At 36.4% G+C, this 11720-nt stretch overlaps 1 long non-coding RNA gene across 1 annotated transcript; it reads left to right on the top strand.

The window, feature by feature from the left end:
* The first annotated feature begins 614 nt into the window (after nt 1–614).
* On the top strand, nt 615–2713 carry LOC130194317 (uncharacterized). The gene is made up of 3 exons (XR_008831810.1): nt 615–1070; nt 1276–1380; nt 2061–2713. It is a non-coding gene; the product is annotated as an uncharacterized LOC130194317 (long non-coding RNA).
* The last annotated feature ends 9007 nt before the right edge of the window (nt 2714–11720 follow it).

Below are 11720 nucleotides of genomic sequence, written 5' to 3' on the forward strand. Positions count from 1 at the left end.
AACACGGATGACTTTGCTGTAAAATGTGATACCTGTTCGGGAGGCTGTAGTTGAGACGCCGAGGACACGGAGCGAGGACAAAGTAGGTGACTCTGCTGATGCCTGTTCAATATACGACTAACTTCAATAAATACTTGACAAAATGCTCTTGTTGTCAGTCTGATATTTATGTTATACGTCGTTATCTGACGTCAAGTCGATGTGAGACCAGTTTACTCTTCATACAGTGTGTCATGAAGCATGTAGCCCGTTGTTTACACCCAGCTCGCCCACCGCTGTCAGCTGGGAAACTGTGATCGACTCAGATTAAATTGTGATACAACAACAACACTGTGTGCTCTCACGTCTCTTATGTTTTATATTCGAGACTACGGATCCACATATATCCTCGTAACTATACTCTACCCTGTGCAGCACTCACTGGTCCAGATTAAACATGACTGTTACCTGTTGTTACGATAAGGACACACATTGAATAACTACACACAGGAGTGAGCGTGTCTTCAGACACATGACGGGGGAGCAGCTCCAGCCTTCGTTTAGGATTTCGACGGCATTAACGAAACGTTTTCCACCTTCATGACGATCATATCACTTGTTGACTATTTATTGAAGTTAGTAGTATATTGAACAGGCATCAGCAGAGTCACCTACTTTGTCCTCGCTCCGTGTCCTCGGCGTCTCAACTACAGCCTCCCGAACAGGTATCACATTTTACAGCAAAGTCATCCGTGTTTAGTCTTTCAAACATTAGCGTTACATAAAAAGAACGTGACAGAGGCTAAGCGATGGAAATGTGCATTTCCTAGTTAGTCGAGACGGGTCCTGAGAGGCAACTCGAGGCCACTCCTACGGCACATCTGCCTCATGCACGCGTACCAAAACCAGTTAATTCAAAAACCAGTTAATACCGCACACCGTCAACCTTGAGAAGCAATGGAGCGACAGAAATATGCGTTTACATATGAGGAGCTTTCGTTTGAGACCGTGAGATTCTTTTTAAGAGTTCACAACGTTTGACCAGACTTTTAGGGCACACTTTGTTTCAAAGAAGCTGCTTCCTGCGCCAGGTGAGAGAAAACAAGCGCCCCCCCCCCCAAATATTTCAAATACATGATCCAGAAGCCGATGAATTCATAGCGTTGCAGTTTTAGGAGACACGGGGCATAAACTCTGGCACACTTTCTTGATCTTAAAAAAAAAAAAAAAAGTACATTTTGCTGACCAGTGGACATTATTTGTTTGTATAATCAAATTACACTTAATTTCCTACAGATGATCACAGCAATGACAAATTAGGAAGCACCGTTTTTTGTCCCGCTCTCTCTTTGTGGAAGTGCTCTAAGGAGGATGCCAGAGGGAGTTACACTTCCTCAAAAGGTCATTGATTGAATTTTGAAAGGGTCATGACATCACTGGGCAACGACCACCCGCACAGCTGGATTACAACACGAGCCGCAAGATCCCACTTCTACGAGCCACTTTTACAGCTACACAGGAAGTGGGAATGCCCCGTTCGCCGACACTAAGACAATAAATGCTCGGTGTCGGTGCCGGTTTTGTTAGCACGAAACCATTTGCTTATTGTAATGACTGTATATCATTTCAGTACTGGGCTTTTTTTGGAGAATTTTATATATATATATAAATAAATGAAGAGATGAGAAAAAGTATTGTGCTTTTTTTTGGAGAATACAGCTGTATATAATATATATATAAATAATTGTTTTCTTTAATGTATACATATTAAAATATATATGTTAAATCTAAATATACATCATGAAATAAAACATTCCAATCTCAAAAATTAATAATGTTATGAGATATATATATTCTCCAAAAAAGTACAATAATTAGATATATTAATAACTCATCTTTTCATAAATATATACTGCATATATACACACACATACACTTTAAGGGATTTAAGCTAAATGAGTAAGTCACATTTAAAGAAATTGCACATTAAGCATTTATTTAATGTATTTTGCTACCAGTCATGAAATCATATAGTCTTTCCTTTACAATTAATGTGCACATCTATGCATCATTCTCTGCAGCTCGAGGGTGAACACACACTCCTGATAACAGCCTCCGTGCAGTGGTCCAGTACTCACGTGGCAGGCTATGGAGATCTCCAGAGACCGGCACCAGTGGGACACTGCGGTCAAGCCAGCCGCCACTTCGAAAAACACAGTCAAGCCAGCCCGTACGATTTTTTTCAGTACACGTATATACCAGACATTACGGTACGAGCGTGTGAAAGCTGTCTTCAAAATAAGAGCGAACTTCCGGTGAACGTGATATGACGAAACACGCCTTTAAATACAGATATAGTGATAGATTAAACTAAATGAAGAGATGAAAAATCATGAATGGTATTAATGATGAACACATTAAATGAAATAAAGTAATTATTCCAATATTGGGATATTCTGATTTAGAATTTCAAAATAAAAGCTAAAGACTTTCACTTCTGATTCATGGTAGAGTACCTCAATGTGTCATCCAGAGATGATCAAGACATTCTGACGTTTGATTTCTAAATGAAAGCACTTCATAAAGAAAATAATAGTAATATATTTCCAATATTTGATATTTCTTTGAAGCAAATCTGTAAGTTTCTTGATAAAAATTACACTGCGGTCTTGTTAATGGTGACCTCTGCTAGGCCCATGATTATTCTCATGAGATATTACTGTGTAGATTTTGAATGAATTCAATTCAAAGTTAGCGAAACAAATATTATTAATATTATGGCAATATTTGGATTTTATTTAAGCAAATCTGAAACTTTCTTGAAAAAAGGTACAATGCAGTCTTGTTAAGGGTGACCTCTGCTAGGTCCATGATTATTCTCATGAGATATTACTGTGTAGATTTTGAATAAATTCACTTTAAAGTTAGCGAGAAATCAATATGATTAATATTATGGCAATATTTGGATTTTATTTAAAGCAAATCTGAAACTTTCTTCAAAAAAGGTACACTGCAGTCTTGTTAATGGTGACCTCTGCTAGACCCATGAATATTTTCATGAGATATTACTGTGGAGATTTTGAATAAATTCACTTTAAAGTTAGCGAGAAATAAATATGATTAATATTATTGCAATATTTGGATTGTATTTAAAGCAAATCTGAAACGTTCTTCAAAAGAGGTACACTGCAGTCTTGTTATTGGTGACCTCTGCTAGGTCCATGATTATTTTCATGAGATATTACTGTGGAGATTTCGAATAAATGCACTTTAAATTTAGCGAGAAATCAATATTATTAATATTATTGCAATATTTGGATTTTATTTAAAGTAAATCTGAAACTTTCTTCAAAAAAGGTACACTGCAGTCTTGTTAATGGTGACCTCTGCTAGACCCATGAATATTTTCATGAGATATTACTGTGGAGATTTTGAATAAATTCACTTTAAAGTTAGCGAGAAATAAATATTATTAATATTATGACAATATTTGGATTTTATTTAAAGCAAATCTGAAACTTTCTTCAAAAAGGTACACTGCAGTCTTGTTAATGGTGACCTCTGCTAGACCCATGAATATTTTCATGAGATATTACTGTAGATTTTGAATAAATTCACTTTAAAGTTAGCGAAATAAATATGATTAATATTATGACAATATTTGAATTTTATTTTAAGCAAATCTGAAATATCAGCTAAATAACAGGACCTCAAGTGGAGCTGAACATCAGCTCCATCACTAAAAAGGCATGGCAGGGGACGTTCTTCCTGCGTAGCTGAATTGAACCTGCCAAAGACCATGATGGTGCACTTCTACACTGCCATCATCGAGTCCATCCTCTGCTCCTCCATCACCGTCTGGTACGCTGCAGCCACTGCTAAGGACAGAGCCAGACTGCAGCGGATCATCTGCTCCGCTGAGAGAGTGATTGGCTGCAATCTGCCATCCTCCAGGACTTGTCTGCTTCCAGGACCCAGAAGCGAGCAAGGAAGATTGTAGCTGACTCCTCTCACCCGGTCCCCACTGACTTACATCCCAGGACAATTTCCTTCCGCACCTTATTATTCACTTAAATACACTGCATACACTTAGGAAAAACTCAAAGAATTAGAAAAACTCTTCCTTAGACTTTTGTTGCTAACTATGTTATTATTTTTGTGAATGCTGGTAAAGTTATTGCCATATGACTACTTACTTCATGAGTAGATTTGGTTAATTATAACTGAATTGTTTCTGTGTTGAAATATTGTTGCATATGCTGTTGTTGTTTTTTTACTTAATGTCTCAATCACTTTGTTTGGAACTTGTTTTGAGTAAAAATTGGGTACCCATAATGGGGTAGTACTATATATTGCCAGCCTACATGGTTGGGCCCCATTTGGGAGTGGCTACAACCTGGGAAAGAAAGCTAAGCTCTGACATGTTTAGAAAAAAGAAAAGCTAAAATCCTGCCCAAACTCACAACAGGGTCTCAGATTTGCTAAATCACACCCTCTTCAAGTCCTGGATTTCAGACAGCCAATTAACTCTTGTGGGTGTTTTGGAAGAAATGTCATCAACATCATTGTAGGCCCTGTCTTGAATGTCTGCGTTCAATTTAGAATTTCCAGGAATAATATTTAGGACATTATGGCCATTTTTGCACTTGTCAATAAATCTGCAAATACAAGAGAACAAGGCCCAATTTTACCCTTTGGACCTTTTTTTGGGGCCCTTAACTCAGACCTATCGGTTCTAAACCTTAGGGTATTCAGATGCCCTTTGAATTTGAAAAGGATCCACATCTCGAAGTAGATTGGAAGTATGACAAATTAACTAAAAGACTTATGTTGAATATAAAGCAGTAAGGTTATATTCTAGAGAGAATTTGAAGGTCGAAGGTCAGTCTGCAGAGTAGTGTTTGTGTGTGTTAATAATATTTATTTTTCGCTAACTTTAAATTGAATTTCTTCAAAATCTACACAGTAATATCTCATGAAAATATTCATGGGTCTAGCTGAGGTCACCAATAACAAGACTGCAGTGTACCTTTTTTGAAGAAAGTTTCAGATTTGTTTAAATAAAATCCAAATATTGCCATAATATTAATCATATTGATTTCTCGCTAACTTTAAAGTGAATTTATTCAAAATCTACACAGTAATATCTCATGAGAATAATCATGGACCTAGCAGAGGTCACCCTTAACAAGACTGCATTGTACCTTTTTTCAAGAAAGTTTCAGATTTGCTTTAAATAAAATCCAAATATTGCCATAATATTAATCATATTGATTTCTCGCTAACTTTAAAGTGAATTTATTCAAAATCTACACAGTAATATATCATGAAAATATTCATGGGTCTAGCAGAGGTCACCATTAACAAGACTGCAGTGTACCTTTTTTGAAGAAAGTTTCAGATTTGCTTTAAATAAAATCCAAATATTGCAATAATATTAATCATATTGATTTCTCGCTAACTTTAAAGTGAATTTATTCAAAATCCACACAGTAATATATCATGAAAATATTCATGGGTCTAGCAGAGGTCACCATTAACAAGACTGCAGTGTACCTTTTTTCAAGAAAGTTTCAGATTTGCTTTAAATAAAATCCAAATATTGCCATAATATTAATCATATTGATTTCTCGCTAACTTTAAAGTGAATTTATTCAAAATCCACAGTAATATCTCATGAAAATATTCATGGGTCTAGCAGAGGTCACCATTAACAAGACTGCAGTGTACCTCTTTTGAAGAAAGTTTCAGATTTGCTTTAAATAAAATCCAAATATTGCCATAATATTAATCATATTGATTTCTCGCTAACTTTAAAGTGAATTTATTCAAAATCTACACAGTAATATCTCATGAGAATAATCATGGACCTAGCAGAGGTCACCCTTAACAAGACTGCATTGTACCTTTTTTCAAGAAAGTTTCAGATTTGCTTTAAATAAAATCCAAATATTGCCATAATATTAATCATATTGATTTCTCGCTAACTTTAAAGTGAATTTATTCAAAATCTACACAGTAATATCTCATGAAAATATTCATGGGTCTAGCAGAGGTCACCATTAACAAGACTACAGTGTACCTTTTTTGAAGAAAGTTTCAGATTTGCTTTAAATAAAATCCAAATATTGCAATAATATTAATCATATTGATTTCTCACTAACTTTAAAGTGAATTTATTCAAAATCCACACAGTAATATCTCATGAAAATATTCATGGGTCTAGCAGAGGTCACCATTAACAAGACTGCAGTGTACCTTTTTTGTAGAAAGTTTCAGATTTGCTTTAAATAAAATCCAAATATTGCCATAATATTAATCATATTGATTTCTCGCTAACTTTAAAGTGAATTTATTCAAAATCTACACAGTAATATCTCATGAGAATAATCATGGACCTAGCAGAGGGCACCCTTAACAAGACTGCATTGTACCTTTTTTCAAGAAAGTTTCAGATTTGCTTAAAATAAAATCCAAATATTGCCATAATATTAATAATATTTGTTTCGCTAACTTTGAATTGAATTCATTCAAAATCTACACAGTAATATCTCATGAGAATAATCATGGGCCTAGCAGAGGTCACCATTAACAAGACCGCAGTGTAATTATTATCAAGAAACTTACAGATTTGCTTCAAAGAAATATCAAATATTGGAAATATATTACTATTATTTTCTTTATGAAGTGCTTTCATTTAGAAATCAAACGTCAGAATGTCTTGATCATCTCTGGATGACACATTGAGGTACTCTACCATGAATCAGAAGTGAAAGTCTTTAGCTTTTATTTTGAAATTCTAAATCAGAATATCCCAATATTGGAATAATTACTTTATTTCATTTAATGTGTTCATCATTAATACCATTCATGATTTTTCATCTCTTCATTTAGTTTAATCTATCACTATATCTGTATTTAAAGGCGTGTTTCGTCATATCACGTTCACCGGAAGTTCGCTCTTATTTTGAAGACAGCTTTCACACGCTCGTACCGTAATGTCTGGTATATACGTGTACTGAAAAAAATCGTGCGGGCTGGCTTGACTGTGTTTTTCGAAGTGGCGGCTGGCTTGACCGCAGTACTGGGACGGGGGGGGCGGCAGGCCGGGGTGACCCCCGCAGCAGCGTCTCAGCCAGACGGCGGGAGGGAGGAACGAAGCACACGGCCAGCTCCGGAGGCTGTCTGGGGTCACTGTCTGGGGGGACAGGCCACAGCAGCCACTCCTCCCAATCACAGCTGACTGTGTTTTTAAGTGGCGCGGGCTTGACCGCCAGTACTGACGGGGGGGGCGGCAGCCGCAGCCCGGCTTCGGGTGACCCGCGCAGGAGCGTCGCCAGGCGGAGGACGAGAAGGCTTAGCGGGCCGAGGAGAGAGAGCTCCATGGGCTGTGTCTGGAGCACAGACAGGGGGGGGCGAAAAGCGGCTGCTCCTCCCAATCACAGCCGCCCAATCAGCTGATTGACTGCAAGGTGAGATGCTGCCTTCAGGGTTCCTCGGAAACCTCCCCGCTCCTTGCTCAAGTGGGTGGAAAACGACAACAAATAATATATGACAGTTCAAAAATCGGATTAATTAGAGAATTTTAATCCTGGAGAATAGAGTCTCACATATACAACAATAATAAACATTATACGTTAAGTGTGTAACTCCTGACAATGGGGATGACACACAAAGTATGGAGGACTTAAAATGACTTAAGTATGAATAAATAAATAAATGAATGCATGAATAAATACAAGAATAAATAAATAAATGCTTAAATAAATGTATAAATGAATAAATAAATGCTTAAATAAATGTATAAATAAATAAATAAATGTATAAATAAATAAATAAATGCTTAAATAAATGTATAAATAAATAAATACAGGAATGAATAAATATAAGTTATAAATCAACAAGACATCATTAAATAAATATATTTCTGCATTTCTGTATTTCTTCATTTATTTATTTCTCTATTTATGTGTCCACACGTATTTCTTCATTTATTTATGTGTGACATTTACGTGTCCGTATATTCAAATGAGCTGGGCGGTCCGAACCTCTGTCTAAAGCATGATTGGTCACAGGAGTGTGATGCACCTGGTGTGTTGTGCTCTACTACTTCTGCCTGGCACATGATGCTGAAGTTGACTCGCTCAGCTCACCGTTAGCAGAATTTAGCCTAGACAGCTTTTTGACTTCAGCCGTTTATCAATTCCAAGAACACTGAGTACAGACTCGTGTTCTTTTGGAGTCTGGTCTTTGGAATCTGGTCTTTGGAGTCTGGTTTGGGAGTCCAGACTCGAGGACGCAGGACGGTCTTTCTGGTCTTGTGACGTCACCACATCAACTGTTCTTGCGCATGAATTTACTCAAATTATTCACTGTAAAATACTTTACAGTGGAGTAGAATGTGTTGCGGTGTTCACTGTTGTTTGGCGGGCTACGAATAAACGATAATAAATATACAACGTCTCGTAGCTTTCCTGACCCAGGGTCGCTACAATATGAAGTTATGAATCTTAACCTCAGTCAAATTGACGTAACGTTATCTTTAGTAAATAATAAACTCGTTGTGCTCTTTAGATCCTCAAAACCTAATTATATCTCATGTTTAGCCGCTACGGAGATGTCAGAGCCAGCGGAGCATTTCAAAAAGTCCTGCCGAGATCAGGCTTCTCGGCGGCCACACAGCGCGCTGACCGCCCGGAGCTCACTGGTCCCGCGAGCAGGACCTCAAATCTCCGTCGCATATCCTTATTAGGCTGAATCTCGATAAACCGACCACAGATTTGATGCTTAAACAACTAACTTCTCGGCTGAAAACATCCTTAAATTACATTCCGTGACTCAACAGTAGTATTTAGAATGTACAGACAAGAATGCATAATAAACGCTGTTCGTCTACAGATCCAAGTGCTAGGGATCGATTGCTTCTGTCTTGCTCCCTGACTTGACCAATCCTGTTCAACAATGAGGTTCGGACCGCCCAGCTCATTTGAATATACGGACACATAAATGTCACACATAAATAAATGAAGAAATACGTGTGGACACATAAATAGAGATATAAATAAATGAAGAAATACAGAAATGTAGAAATACATTTATTTAATGATGTCCTGTTGAGTTATAACTTATATATATTAATTGCTGTATTTATTTCTGTATTTATACATTTATTCTTGTATTTATTTATTTATTTATACATTTATTTAAGCATTTATTCATTTATTCTTGTATTTATTCATGCATTTATTTATTTATACTTAAGTCATTTTGAGTCCTCCATAACAAAGTACACACTGATGTTATTATGGTGATTTGCCTTCCTCTGGTGGTCACATCGGAGCAGAACAATTTAATGGTCAATATTGTGGTTTTAATTAGACATGTATTGGAATTTTTTTAATTTCATTTAACTAGTTAAGTCCCATTGAGACCTGAAGTTCGTGGTGCAGCTCATGATGTATTAAATGTAACTAGTATGTGTCGTGTATACTTTATACTTTGTTTATCTTGTAGTTTTGATTCAACACCAACTAAAACATCGTAAGTCTTGAAAGGGTATTAAAAAATACTTGCAAAAAATTAATTATCAATCATCATTCATCATTTATTTGGGGATCTAAGTGAAAAATGATGTCCTGAAGGCGAAAGTCATTACCTACTTTATATTTCATTAGTTTACACCAACGATTCTTTTGAAACCATCATTATGTTTCAGATATGATCCTGAATGAAACACAAGTTATTAAAAAGAAAAGAAAAGCTGAACGTAATTTCATCATAAACACATTAAACAAGCAGGTGAACTAAATGTGTTTCTCACATCAATATTAATAAAAAGATAAAGTCCATGCAGACACAACGGAGCCATTAAAAGTTACAGAAACATCGAGTATATGAACATAGAATGAAACTGTCCACATTTTAACTTTTTAAAAGGACAATAAAGAATCAAAAATAAAGAAGACAGGAATATGTTATTGATATTATTAATTATTTACTGATAAACATTTGCCATGTTGAATAGATAGGCGCTCGTATCTGGGTAGATATTTTTTTTTTTTTTAAGTACATTTAAATCTGCTTGTATGAAGTTTTTTAATTCAGTTTACAGCAGCACATGTATCTGTAACGGTTGCTCAATGAGCATCATCGGTAATAGTTATGAATCATAAGTTAGACACATGTTATGATGTGAGACACCAAACAAAGCATTAATCTTTGTGAAATGTTTTTACGTTAACTCGGTATCCAATTATTTATTTTTTTGCACAACGATAAAACAGTTAAGTTACAAAGTGGCATGACGACTGCACAGTTACAAAACTTAACTATAAAGACTCATTCAACTCATTTCAGGGCTACAACGTATCTCCTTAGCAACCAGCTGGACACGACGACAGTCGTAGGGTCTCTCCACCTCCCGTGTGCTTTACATCTTAACAGGTGACATCAGGAGAACTAATAATGATGCTTATATAATGGAAACAAACAGAATACAGATAACCGTCAAATAAAGGTAGCACAACAAATCTTTTATAGCTTGTGTTGCATCAACCTCAACTCATCATGTCTGATAAACATTGTAAATTCACAATTTCACGTGATGGCAAAATCAAACATTTATATATTTTTAGTGCCACATCGTAGTCGTTTAACTTCCTTTACATAGAAAGAAAAAATATGAGAACTTCCAAGTGTGCAACTTGATTTATGATCATAGAGTAGAGCATTTAAAGTAAATATTAAACAGGAAAACCAATACATACATGAAGGGGCACCGGAAACTAACGAGTGTTAATCATAATAATTACTGTATTTTTGCTTAGAAAAATAGTTCAAACTATTCACACACACAGTGCTCTATCGAAGGAGTCCCTGTCACCTGACACGTCACTTTCATTATTCAGGTTTATTCAAAATATCAGAATGTTGTCACATTTATCGTAATATACTTCATTTGATCCACAGCTTGAATCTTTCACGTGGCTACATGTCGCTATATAAGGGTCATCTGTCAATCACTTTGACAAAAGAGTTCAATATATTAGGGCTGAGTATTGTTTAATAAATGACCAAATACCAGTACCAATGATGTCATGACATGACAAAATGACTTCATGACATCATGACATCATCACCACGTCTCCTGAGAGGAGCATGCAGAGATCATGACATCATAACATAATGACATCATAACATAATGACATCATAACATCCTGAAATCATAACATCATGCCATCATTAACACGTCTCTCCTGAGAGGAGCACAGAGATCATGACATCATAACATCATGACTTCATAACATCATGACATAATGACATCACCACGTCTCTCCTGAGAGGAGTATGCAGAGATCATGACATCATCACCACGTCTCTCCTGAAAGGAGTATGCAGAGATCATGACATCATCACCACGTCTCTCCTGAGAGGAGCATGCAGAGATCATGACATCATCACGTCTCTCCTGAAAGGAGCATGAAGAGATCATGACATCATGACATCATCACCACGTCTCTCCTGAGAGGAGCATGCAGAGATCATGATGCACAGGAACACTTAAGAGCACTTTACAACCCGACATCTAAAAGAACTTCCAGAGACGTATCAAAGCTCCTGGATCAACAACTTCAACTACATTAATCATTAATCATTAATCATTAGTCAAAGGTCCATCTGCAGCAGTGTGACCTCCCGTCTGTCCACACACAGAAATGCTTCCATAACTACCCTCATGTCTT

This window comes from Pseudoliparis swirei, chromosome 5 (genome assembly GCF_029220125.1).
Source record: "Pseudoliparis swirei isolate HS2019 ecotype Mariana Trench chromosome 5, NWPU_hadal_v1, whole genome shotgun sequence".
Classification (NCBI taxonomy): domain Eukaryota; kingdom Metazoa; phylum Chordata; class Actinopteri; order Perciformes; family Liparidae; genus Pseudoliparis; species Pseudoliparis swirei.